This window comes from Lacerta agilis, chromosome 8, assembly GCF_009819535.1.
Source record: "Lacerta agilis isolate rLacAgi1 chromosome 8, rLacAgi1.pri, whole genome shotgun sequence".
NCBI lineage: Eukaryota > Metazoa > Chordata > Lepidosauria > Squamata > Lacertidae > Lacerta > Lacerta agilis.
This window is the reverse complement of record NC_046319.1, coordinates 13,682,096-13,693,190: the sequence shown is the minus strand read 5'-3', so window position 1 is coordinate 13,693,190 and position 11,095 is coordinate 13,682,096. Positions and strand designations below refer to the sequence as shown.

General features: G+C 45.5%; 1 protein-coding gene across 15 annotated transcripts in view; it reads left to right on the top strand.

Annotated features, from left to right (window-relative positions):
• The first annotated feature begins 1,021 nt into the window (after positions 1 to 1,021).
• Positions 1,022 to 11,095, top strand: part of KIF1B (kinesin family member 1B) — a 127,586-nt gene continuing 117,512 nt past the window's right edge. For 6 of the 15 annotated variants that reach the window (XM_033156208.1, XM_033156211.1, XM_033156210.1 and 3 more), the window contains exon 1: positions 1,033 to 1,309. The gene's annotated coding sequence lies outside the window, so the exon portion shown is untranslated. Of the gene's footprint in view, positions 1,310 to 11,095 lie in introns of all 15 variants that reach the window. The other 9 variants (XM_033156207.1, XM_033156206.1, XM_033156214.1 and 6 more) reach the window with 5 other exon arrangements.

The window sequence follows — 11,095 nt, the reverse complement described above, 5'->3', positions numbered from 1 at the left end:
AACTGGTATGATCATACTGAACCAACAAAAATGTGTGGTAAACATTCTTTTTTAAAGTCCTAATTTAATATTCCCCCTCTATTTGACTCAGTTATTTGAATTTTAAATCCTCTGTTACAACTTCCTTCCAGTTAACAGCTGTAAGGTTTTGTAAATAGGTATGCTTGAAGGGGCATTAGAGGAAAGAAGGCTAACCTCTGCTTTAGTTTTTCTCCCCAATCTTCGTCTCCCAAGGTTGCTTCACATATCTACACAGTAGAAAACCTGGGATTGGTTCCAAGTGTGCTAGATTGGGCAAGAGCCACAGGAAACTCGAGTGTCCTGTACAGCCCTTATGACAGCAAAACGGTTCCTGCATTCACACGTACATTTTTACACGTGCGTGTGGAGGGGTAACTAGTGAACTGGTAGTGCTCCTTCCGCCCTTCCTCTGAGCCCCTCTCAGCCTTTATCTTCCTAAAACGTCTGAATCCCTTTGATAAAACTCGGCTTCCCCAGTAGATTCGTGCCTTAAAGCTCTCTCTTCTATCCCTCTCAATAAAAAGCGCAATCTTTCACCGAATTTCCCCTCCACTGAGGTAAAAAAAAAAGAAACGGCAAGCATCTACTGTATGAGTGAACTCCATCGCCTCCTTTTTTATAGCTCCCTGCGGAAGGTTCCGTCATCGGCTTACTTTCTCCCTCCGCAAGAGGGAGCACCCGCGTATTCCTACGCAGCCGCCGTAAGGACTGAGGAGCATTCTTAGGACAGAGCTCTGAGAAATATACTGTAGAGAAATAATTCCTTTTTCGAACGCTAATTGGCTGCCTCCGCCGCTGCCGTCCCACCCTCGCGATGCCTTTCCTTAATTGGATTGGCCGAGAGGCACCCCGAGATTGGCAGGTGAATCCTTTCCTCAGACCCGTCCCACCTCGGCTTGAGGACAGACAGCTCAAGCCACCTATCGGCTTCCGCGTTCTCCGGGCGAGCCGACATCTCCCTGCGTCTGATTGGAGGGCGTCGAGCGGGTACGGGGGCGGAGCCATCCCCTCTGGGTGGAGGGAATCGATTCCAGCCCCTTCTCTTGCCAGTGTAGCCGCGACGCTCCTGTCAGGCGGTTCGGTCCCTCTTGTTATCCTCGCCCTTTTATCTCTCCCCTCTCCCCGCCCCGCCGCTCCTCTCTGTGATGCCGCTCTTCCCCGGCCTGGGAGCTCCGTGATGGGGCTGGGCGGCCTCTACCCCGCTGGCTTCGTCGCCGCTCGTTGTCCCCCGCCAGGCTGCTGATTTGACGGCGGCCCCGGTGTCGCCTCCGCCCTTGACTGCACTGAGGTAAAAGGGGTGGGGGCGACGGGCGGTTGTTGGTCACGTGAGAGGGTGGGGGGAGGGAGGGAGGGAAAAGAGCTGGTGGGGGGAGGGGCTCATCCTTGAAGCCTCCCTGCCCCCCATTCCTTTTCATCCATATGGTCTCAATCCTGGCTCTCCCCTCCCCACCCCGCCCTGTCCCCAAATTCTCCATTGGGGCTGTGGCTCTGCGGTCGGAGCATCTGCCTTAAAAGGGCCAAAGCCCTTGGCATCATCTCCAGGTAGGGCTGGGCTGGCCTGTCTTTGAACACTCTCCCCGGGAGAGTTGCTGCCAGTCGGAGCGGGCAGTACTGAGCTGTTGGCCCAAATGGCCTGACTCAGAAGTATAAAGCTGCTTCCTATGTGGGCGGCCACCCCCTCAAAAAAAAAAAAAAAAAAAAAGGTCACCCAGGAAGGGATAATGTGGGTGGATCTGCATGTGCGGGAAGGGGCTTGCCATTCCTCCCCCCCACCCCAAATTATCTGTCTCTCCCCCTTCTCCTTGCCCTGTCTTTCGTCCAACTGTTTTCAGTCCCTCCCCCACAATTGATAGGATCAGGTGGATGCAGGGATGGGGTACACAAAGGTGGATAAGGTTGATCCTTGGGTTGGCCAGGTGATGACACCCCACTCCTTCCATATTAATCTATATATGCGGTGGGGGTGGTTGTTTCTCCCCCACAAGCGTATATGACCCCAAGTAACTTATCCAAGAGGATGGTGGCCGTAGTGTGATTAGTATTAGTAATGAAATGATAATAGTTGTTAATAATAATTAATGATGATTTTCAAACTGTCACTTGCAAACATCAGAGGCATAATAAAATATAATCAGCTCAATATAAGATGTAGTAATAACAAATTAATATTAAGTATAATCATGTATTTGGCTTTTAAACCATCTTTTTCCTGCCCCCCACCTGAATGTTAGGGTCTAGAATACATACATAATATGTTACAAATGACCTTCCATTTATGCCTCTTTTAAGTAGGTGTTAGCTTCACTGATGGCTTACACCCCAGTAAGTGCAAGAGGAGGCCGTTCTTTAAGCTTTAAATTCAAAATACCTGTGCTCCAAAGATATTGTTGGATCCTAGCTGGCTGAGGCATTTAGGGGGTGGGAATCTCTATGGGATGTGTCATTGGGAGAATGAGGGCAGAGGTGTGTGTATGATAATAGCACATAATTTATGCATATAGCTGTGTATAGATACAAGGTATGGATTAAATATGCCTAAGTGTATCACCGACTCACATGATTGTGTGCTGAACTGCAGGATACAGACATAGCTAGAAATTAAAAACCTCTTTAAATTCCTAGCAGTTAGAAGACTCTGATTTTCCAGCCCTGATATATCTGTGCAGCTAAACAAATAAACATGTCTCTTGTATATATTTATTGTAATCAGCAATTTCCTTGCACTCTCCTCTGTCTCCTTTGAACAGACTAGGAACAACCCCGTCATCCTATTGACTTCTTTTCCTTTGCCAGTTTCAGTTTTCTCCCCGCCCCCCCCCTCCCAGTCAATTCCAAATGGAGATTCCTTCTTATTACTAATTCCAAGTTCCTTCCAGAGGCATTTTTATATTGAGACCATACATAGTTTGAGATCTCTTGATTGCCTGGTCTCTAAATATTCACAGAGAATGCCTCTCAATTTAGTGAAATTTGAATCGTCTTTCTTTTTTCTTTCTTTATCTCCCTCTCTCCAGTTTTCCCCCTCCCACTTCCCTAGTGACATCTAATTTAAGATCACAACAACATAACCATCATAGGAAGTTGCTGTGGTGGTGGCTGCCAGTGACACCCCTCAAAATAAAGCATTTATACTTCATAGCTCCCTAGCTCTATCACAGATATATTTCGTGAATCTCTGCAAATCTCAGTAAATACTTCCCTCAATAAAGAAATCCCTTTGAATCTCAGCCCCCCATCTCCATCAGTTCTGCCTCCAGTTTCCCCACTGTGAATGCTTTAAGAGAACCCTCTCCTGAGTGGGACCCATAGCCTCATATTTATTTTAAGAGAGAAGTTTTCAATGTTTGCATCCTTTTTCACTGAAGCTCTGTTGCAGCTTCATCTTTTAAGCAGGGCGGGGTTTGAAGCAGAATTCTCCTCCATTCTATATTATTTCCTGTCTCTACCCCAACCCCAATTTCCTACAGCAGTGACTTGTTTGGGAAATGCAGGAAGCTCTGTGTTTGTCTTTTCCCTACCTCTCCCCACAGCTTTTCCTCTTCTCTGCCATAAACAGCTGCCGTTTTGTTTTGATGCGTTTCCCCACCCCCCTTTCCTCTATATCCAGCACAGCACAATTACGGGGCAGCCATATTGGGATGGTGATCCGACAGTCCTCTAGGAGCTTAGTCAGGGATGGGGCAGAAGGTCAAAAAATACTGTTTTGGAATCGATGGCTTTAGTGCAAATGCTAACCGGGTTTCATGGAGTTGTCTGCTAATTGTCATGGCCTGCTTGCATCTTCATAGTTGTGTCTGTACCTGCTCAAGTTGAATTTTCGAGGGTGGGGTTGTAGGACTCTGTGAGTTGCCTTTTTATGTTGTACATCTCTCTGTGTGTATTATATTATGTAATATTTCTTATTGTGAAATTTGGTGTTTCTCTGTATGGAGCAAAGATTTTAAAGCTTTTGCCCTAGTCCTTCCATCCTCCTCTCCCTTTTGTCTCCATCTTACTGACTGTAACCCTGCACACAGCGACTGCTGCAAATTTTTATTTATTATAAAGTGCTAAGTGGATATTCAACACTATAGAAATAGATGATGACGATGGAAGGTATTTAAGTGTCCCTGTCATGCAGCTTCCATAGTTGTAGGAGTATGAAGGAAAAAATTGTGGTTTTGTGTCTGATGCCTAACTTGATAGCATTCAGATGCTTGGTACTGCTGCTTTCATTTAAATTTAAAACGGTTACCAGTCTGTATTAAGATGATAGACACCAAGTTTCTGCTTGTCTCTTTCCCTGGTTACATAACGTAAAAATTTACACATATTCTCTCTGAGTATTCACACATACTCTCTCTGTCCTGGATGCTTCTAAGTTAACTTTGCATACATTAATCTTTGACCTGGTTTCAGTTGTCATCTTAGTCATGGTGAGATTTTTGTTGAAGGCAGTCAGATTTTAATTCAAAAGGTAACATGCATTGCCCTTAATAGTTTTAAAGGCCAGCTTTGGCTTCCCATTAATTCATTTGTCTGGTTTGTGGAGCTTTTATATGGTTGTGTGTACTGTGTGCTAAGGAAACATAGAAAACACATGAAGCCAATAAAAAAAATTTGCTTGGGTTTGTTTCAGATAATATTCCTGGAATTAATTCCACCCAATGATTTGGTATTTGTCTGGCAGGGACTAGGATGGAAGATGCAACATAAAAAGTGGAGGGCATGAAGATAAAGGTGTGGTACCCAGCAGGCCTGAGTAGCCTTTTTGAGAGGTTTAGTCCTCCAGTAGAAGTGATGGCTAATTGTTTTGCTGAACTAGCTGTAAAGTTTTTGCCAACTCTGCTAGAAAAAGCTTGTGGACTCTTGCATTCCTGGCCAGCCAGGGGCCCTTGGGATTTTTGAAAGGTAGTTACATTTTGATCTGAGTATTAAACTGAGAGGTGGGTGCAAAATAAGTTAAATGATTTAAAATGCAGTCACCATTAAAATGGCAACAAACCTGGACAGCTTTAAAAGGGGATCAAGCAGACTTATGGAGAATACAGTGGTACCTCGGGTTAAGAACTTAATTCGTTCTGGAGGTCCGTTCTTAACCTGAAACTGTTCTTAACCTGAGGTACCACTTTAGCTAATGGGGCCTCCTGCTGCTGCTGCGAAGCCACCCGCCCCCCCCCCCCGATTTCTGTTCTCATTCTGAGGTAAAGTTCTTAACCCGAGGTACTATTTCTGGGTTAGCGGAGTCTGTCACCTGAAGCATCTGTAACCTGAAGCCTCTGTAACCCGAGGTACCACTGTAATAGCCACTAGTCATGGTGATATTGCCTCCGTTATTAGAGGTGGTATGCCTCTGAATGTCAGTTGCTGGGGTTCGTGATTGGGAGAGTACCTTTATGTACATGTTCCACTTGTGGGCTCCTCATTGGCATCTATGAGAACAGAATGCTAGACTAGATGGGCCTTTGGTCTGATCTAGTAGGTCTCCCCTGTTCTTACACACAGGCACACTCAATAATCTAAGATGGTGCTAATCATTACATGTAATAGTAGTGAATCCCTAAGAAGTCCTAAGAAAAAAAGAGAAAAAGTTACATGCATTGGGAAGCAGACACAAAGTGGTTTCACCCTATTGTGCGGGGTGGGGGTGGGGAGTGTGGCGCACCCTTTGTGATTCAGTTTTTAAACTGGAACATAGGAAGCTACTTTACACCAGTCAGTCTTATTTGTAAATCTAGCCTAGTATTGGCTACATTGGCTGGTAGATGTGTCTCAGGTAGAAGGTCTTTCCTGTCACTTCCTCTTGACATACTTTTAACTGGTAATTCCAGAGATTGCATATGGGACCTTTTCACACAAAGCAGGTGCTCAACCTCTGAACTGTAGTTTGCCAGTTGTCAGATGACTTTGATAGCTGCTTCCTTAGGCAAACAACTCTAACACCTTTTACAAGGTGTTGTGAAGCTGGAGGCTGTGCCTTACTTGTGTGAAACCTTTTTAGTTCCATATATCACTTAAACACAGATGAAAGCACCCAAGCTTCATTATTGCACCTTTTCAAATTGCATCAGTAATTAATGTGCTTTGCTGAAAATGCTCCTAACAACTGGGATATAGGAAATAATAATAATAATAATAATAATAATAATAATAGTATACCACATTTGAAGATCACAGGTGGGTTCACAACATAAAAATACAAAACAAGAACACAAAATACATAACGAAACCAAAATAAACCAATACCCCCCCTCCCAGAAACACATTTAAAAGGCCATGGAATGTTAATCAATCAAAAGACTGGTACAGTGGTGCCTCGCAAGACGAAATTAATTCATTCCGCGAGTCGTTTCGTATTGTGAAAAATTCGTCTTGCGAAGCACGGTTTCCCATAGGAATGCATTGAAATTTTCGTCTTGCGAAGCACGACCATAGAAAAATTCGTCTTGTGAGTCACCTAAAAAATCGCAAAACCCTTTTGTCTAGCGAGTTTTTCGTTGTGCGAGGCATTCGTCTTGCGAGGTACCACTGTAATAGAGAAATGTTTTTGCCTGGTAATGTAATGAAGGTAGAAGGCGAGCCCCCCCCCCCCGGGAGAGCATTCCACAAATGGGGAGCCACCGCAGAAAAGGTTCATTCTTATGAAGAAGAGCCTCAGTTGATGGTCACAGGGTCTGAGTTGGTTTATATGAGAATAGGTGGTCATTGAGGTACTGCGGTCCTGAGCTGTTTAAGGCTTTATAGGTCAAAAGCAACACTTTTAATTGGGCCCGGAAACTAATTGGCAGCCAGTACAGTCAGGTCAAGATCAGTGTAATATGCTGAAATCGTTTGCCCCGATGAGCAACCTGGCTACTGGATTCTGCACCAGCTGAAGTTTCTGAATCATCTTCAGAGGCAGCCCTGCGTATAAATGTGTTGCAGTAATGTAACTTAGAGGTTACCAGAGCATAGATGACAGATGTTAGGCTATCCCTGTCCAGATATTGGCACAGCTGGGCCACCAGCCGAAGTTGATGGAAGGCACCCTGTGCCACTGAGGCCACCTGAGCCTCAAGCGACAACAAAGGATCCTGAAGTACTGTACCCCCAAGCTGTGTACCTGCTTCTTCAGAGGGAGTGTAGCCTCATCAAGAGCAGGCAACCTACCATTCATCTGGTCTAGGGTACTGCCCACTGGATTCAGCTTCAGTTTGTTGGCTCGCATCCAATTCATTGCCGAGGCAAGACAATGGTAATGCCACACCTGCAGATGTAAAGGAGAAGTAGATTATAGGTGGCCTTCCCATCCTGCAGCTGTCAACTTTTCTTACTTTGGTGCAGAGCCGTCTTAAGGGGATCTGCCGCCCTGGCGCGGCTATCCCTCCGGCGCCCCCGCCATGCCGCCTCTCCGCCGCCTCCCTCCCGCGCTTGCCGCCCCTTGGGAGGGGGGTGGGCGAGCGGGGGGTGAGGGGCGTGGCGCTGGAGCGGCGCGGGGCTCTGCGCGCCCTTCCAGCGCTTCCGGGATGGGAGGCGAGGGCGGCCGGCTCGCGCTCCCGCGCAGCTCGCGCTCCGCGCGCAGCTGGACGGCGCGGCGCTGGTGGGCAGCTCGCGCTGCATCGGGCGGGCGGCCGGCTGCGCGCGGGAGCGCGAGCCGCCCGCCCTCGCCTCCCAGAGCCCCAGCTGGAGTGCTGGAAGGTCGCGCAAAGCCCCGCGCCGCTCCAGCGCTCCAGCTGGGGCTCTGGGAGGCGAGGGCGGGCGGCTTACAGCCCGCCCGCCGGCGCACGAGTGCCCGCCTGCCCGTGGGGGCGGGGGCGGGTTGGGGAGGAGGAGCCCGGTATGCTGGCGGGCTCGCGGGGCGCCCCTGGGGCGCCCAGCGCCCTGGCGCACCGCGCCACCGGCTTCTATGGATGAGACGGCTCTGCTTTGGTGCCTAGAATTGTTTTCTGAGAGAGAATGTAGAGTTGTGTCTCTCAGAAGGACAGGCCTAAATAGTCAGAATTACTGTTTTTTGTTTGGTGGCTTTTAGTCTAGTGCCTTTAAAAATCTTTCCCCCCCTTCTAACAAGACTCTGGAACACTCTGTTCAGCAGCCTATTCCATTTTTCAGTGGTTTCGTCATCTGCACAGGCATTAAAGCAGCACTTCAGATGGCAGTGTGTGAGCTTACTAAAGAAGGCTTGTTCAGAAGAATGGTGTATTGAAATGTTGTTTCCCAGCATGCTTATTTAGTCAGGCTACACATTTCGCATATTGAAGTCAGAGAGAGGATTAAATTGGGCAAGTGTGCCCCCAATCTCACGTTTGACCTCTCAATAAATTGGCCTGTCGCTTTAAAAGCAAATACACCCCACAAACACAAAACACTGACTGTTTGGCATCTTTGCATGTTCTCTGTTCTGAGATTTTCCATTCTAAAGTGATGGTGCCTGTACAAGAGAGAAGGAACACGATACCTGAATCATGTGATGGAGTAAAGCAGAAAAAGTCAATGAAGCAAAATACCGTACCCTATTTTGTTCTAACACATTTGAAGTCTGCTGCAAATGTGCATAAGAACAAAAGAAGAGCCTGGCAGATCAGGCCAATGGCCAGTGTTAGAAATTAGTCAGGTGCCAGGCACATTTTGTGACTGGCACAGGTCCAATTATGACCATGTGGAGATCTCTGGATGTCAGGTTGGCGACTAACATCTCCATCTGGTTGGCCCTTCTAACTTTCTTAAGCAGGTAAGCCAGGCATGGTCAAACTTGGCCCTCCAGCTGTTTTGGGACTAGAATTCCCATCATCCCTGACCACTGGTCCTGTTAGCTAGGGGTGATGGGAGTTGTAGTCCGAAAACAGCTGGAGGGCCAAGTTTGGCCATGCCTGAGGTAAGCAGAACAGTTTATTTATTGCATTTATATCCCACCTTTTCTTCTGCAAGGAGTATATGGTTCACCCCCTTCTTAGTTAACCTCACAGGTCATAGGGATTAAGAGGCTGTGACTGGCCCAAGTGAGCTTTATGACAGAGTGGGGATTTAATCCCTGGCCTCCCAGGTCCTAGTCTGACACTAATCACTACTGCACACTGACTTCCTAGAGTCCTTCTGCTATGGGGCAGCTATATAAATTAAATAGGTAAATTATATGAGGAAAACAAAACGTCACTTAGAAAAAGATCTGAATTGTTTTCCTTGAAGCTTCACTTTATGTTATTCTGGATTGTTTTATTTGATGTTTCAATGTGTTGTAAACCATTTTGAGATTTTGTTTTCTTTAAAATATCAAGCGGTATAATAATGAAATTATTCTTATTCTTATTATTAACAACAACAACAAATCCCATTGCATTCTGTGTGGTGACTGCAACCTAGAATCAGATGCCAGTGAGGTGTATGCACACAGGATTCAAGCAAGATTCAAGCATTCTCTCCTCCTGTGATTTCCAACAACTGCTATTCAGAAGCATTAGTGCTTCTAACTTTGGAGGTAGAGCACAGCCATTATGGCTAGTAGCCTTCAGTAGTCCTCTCCTCCATGAATTTGTCTTGTTTGAGTGGTATGAATCCACTGAATTATGTCCAGGTTTGAAGAACAGACCAGCTTGGTAACCGTGGTGCACAGTAAACCAGAGGTGTGAGATCCATCGCTTTCCAGATGTTGCTGGACTCCAATTCCCATCATCCCTGACCATGGTCATGCTGGTTGAGGCTGGTGGGAGTTGGAGTCCAACAACATCTCCAGTGAGGAATCTCATAAATGAAGTAGCTTTGAATGAGTAAATGCTGGATTTTCTCATTCTGTTGGAGGCTGTGCTATCCTCTGATTCTTTAGCAAAATTACCAGTGTGACCCAAGCTGTTATGATAGAGATGAGATTTATTATTGGAAAGAGCAATTTTAGTCATCAGTGTGCAATCCCTGCTCAAGGATGAGGAAGGCTGTATCTTTGTGTTGTAAGGAGCTACAAAAGGCCACTTAAGTTGAGGATTCCAAAGTACTTAATGTACCTTCTATGATATTACCAGAAGTTTTTCGTCCATTAATCCAAAGTGCTTTTAGTTCTGTTCCAACACAGCTGAATTGATCATAATGAAAGACTGTAGAAGGCAAAGGTTGTATTGCAGTATTAACATTCATGCATCTCTGCTGTCTTCATCTCTTGGTTTGTAACTTACGGATTTTTGCAGACACACCTACAAGCTAACGTGTGACTTTCTTGTTTTGATGTGGCATTAGGAATTGTGAGTTAGCTAGCAGCCCATACTCATTTTATTTGGTGGGTGGGGAAAATGATCTGTCTCCTAAATGTGAGATATAATAGTTGTCCAGTTAGTTATACTACTCAACAGTGGCCAAATACCTGACTAATAAGATGACACATCCAATTCCTTTATTTCACCGTGCAACCTGTCTTCACCATTGTGAAAAGGGGCCATAGTGTGAAAAAATATGGGGGTGCAGTGAGGATTCATTTCATCTTTAAAAGCAAACCTACCTAGTTTGCACTTTCTAAAACAATATGTGAACCGGAAAGCTGCCATCCTTCAGGATTTGCATTTCTGTGCATTTTGCCATGTATTCTCCAGGCAAGTATAGTAGTGTGTACAAGCATGCATAGACTAGGGTAAAGTGTATATGAAAATAACTTGTAAAAATGCATTCTGTTAGGAAATGAATTCTGCTTTACAAAAATGTTTATATTAGGCAGTTGTTTATATGTATGCAAAAATGTCTATTTTAGGATAAATTTGTTTGTTTGTTTCTTTCAAATGCACCATGAACGGTAAGCCAGAAATAAACTGAGAACAAACTTTGGTTTGTTTATGACTTAATGCTCATGGTTTGTTTGAAAGAAACAAACCATGATCCAGGTTTGGATGACATGAAAAGTCATTCTATGGCTTGTTTGAGACTCGTGGGTGCTACATGGGAGGGGAGAAGCCACATGATGACTCACATGTTAAAGGAGAGAAATGTTCACACGTAAGCTATGGTTTAATACAAACAGTGGCTTATTATTCCTAAGGGAATGCAGTCCTTGACAAGAAAAAATGCAAATCTCCCTGCCCTAAAGCAAATCTCTCTCTGGGAGAATCCTATTTTAGGTGCTTCAAAACAAAGTAAACAATAT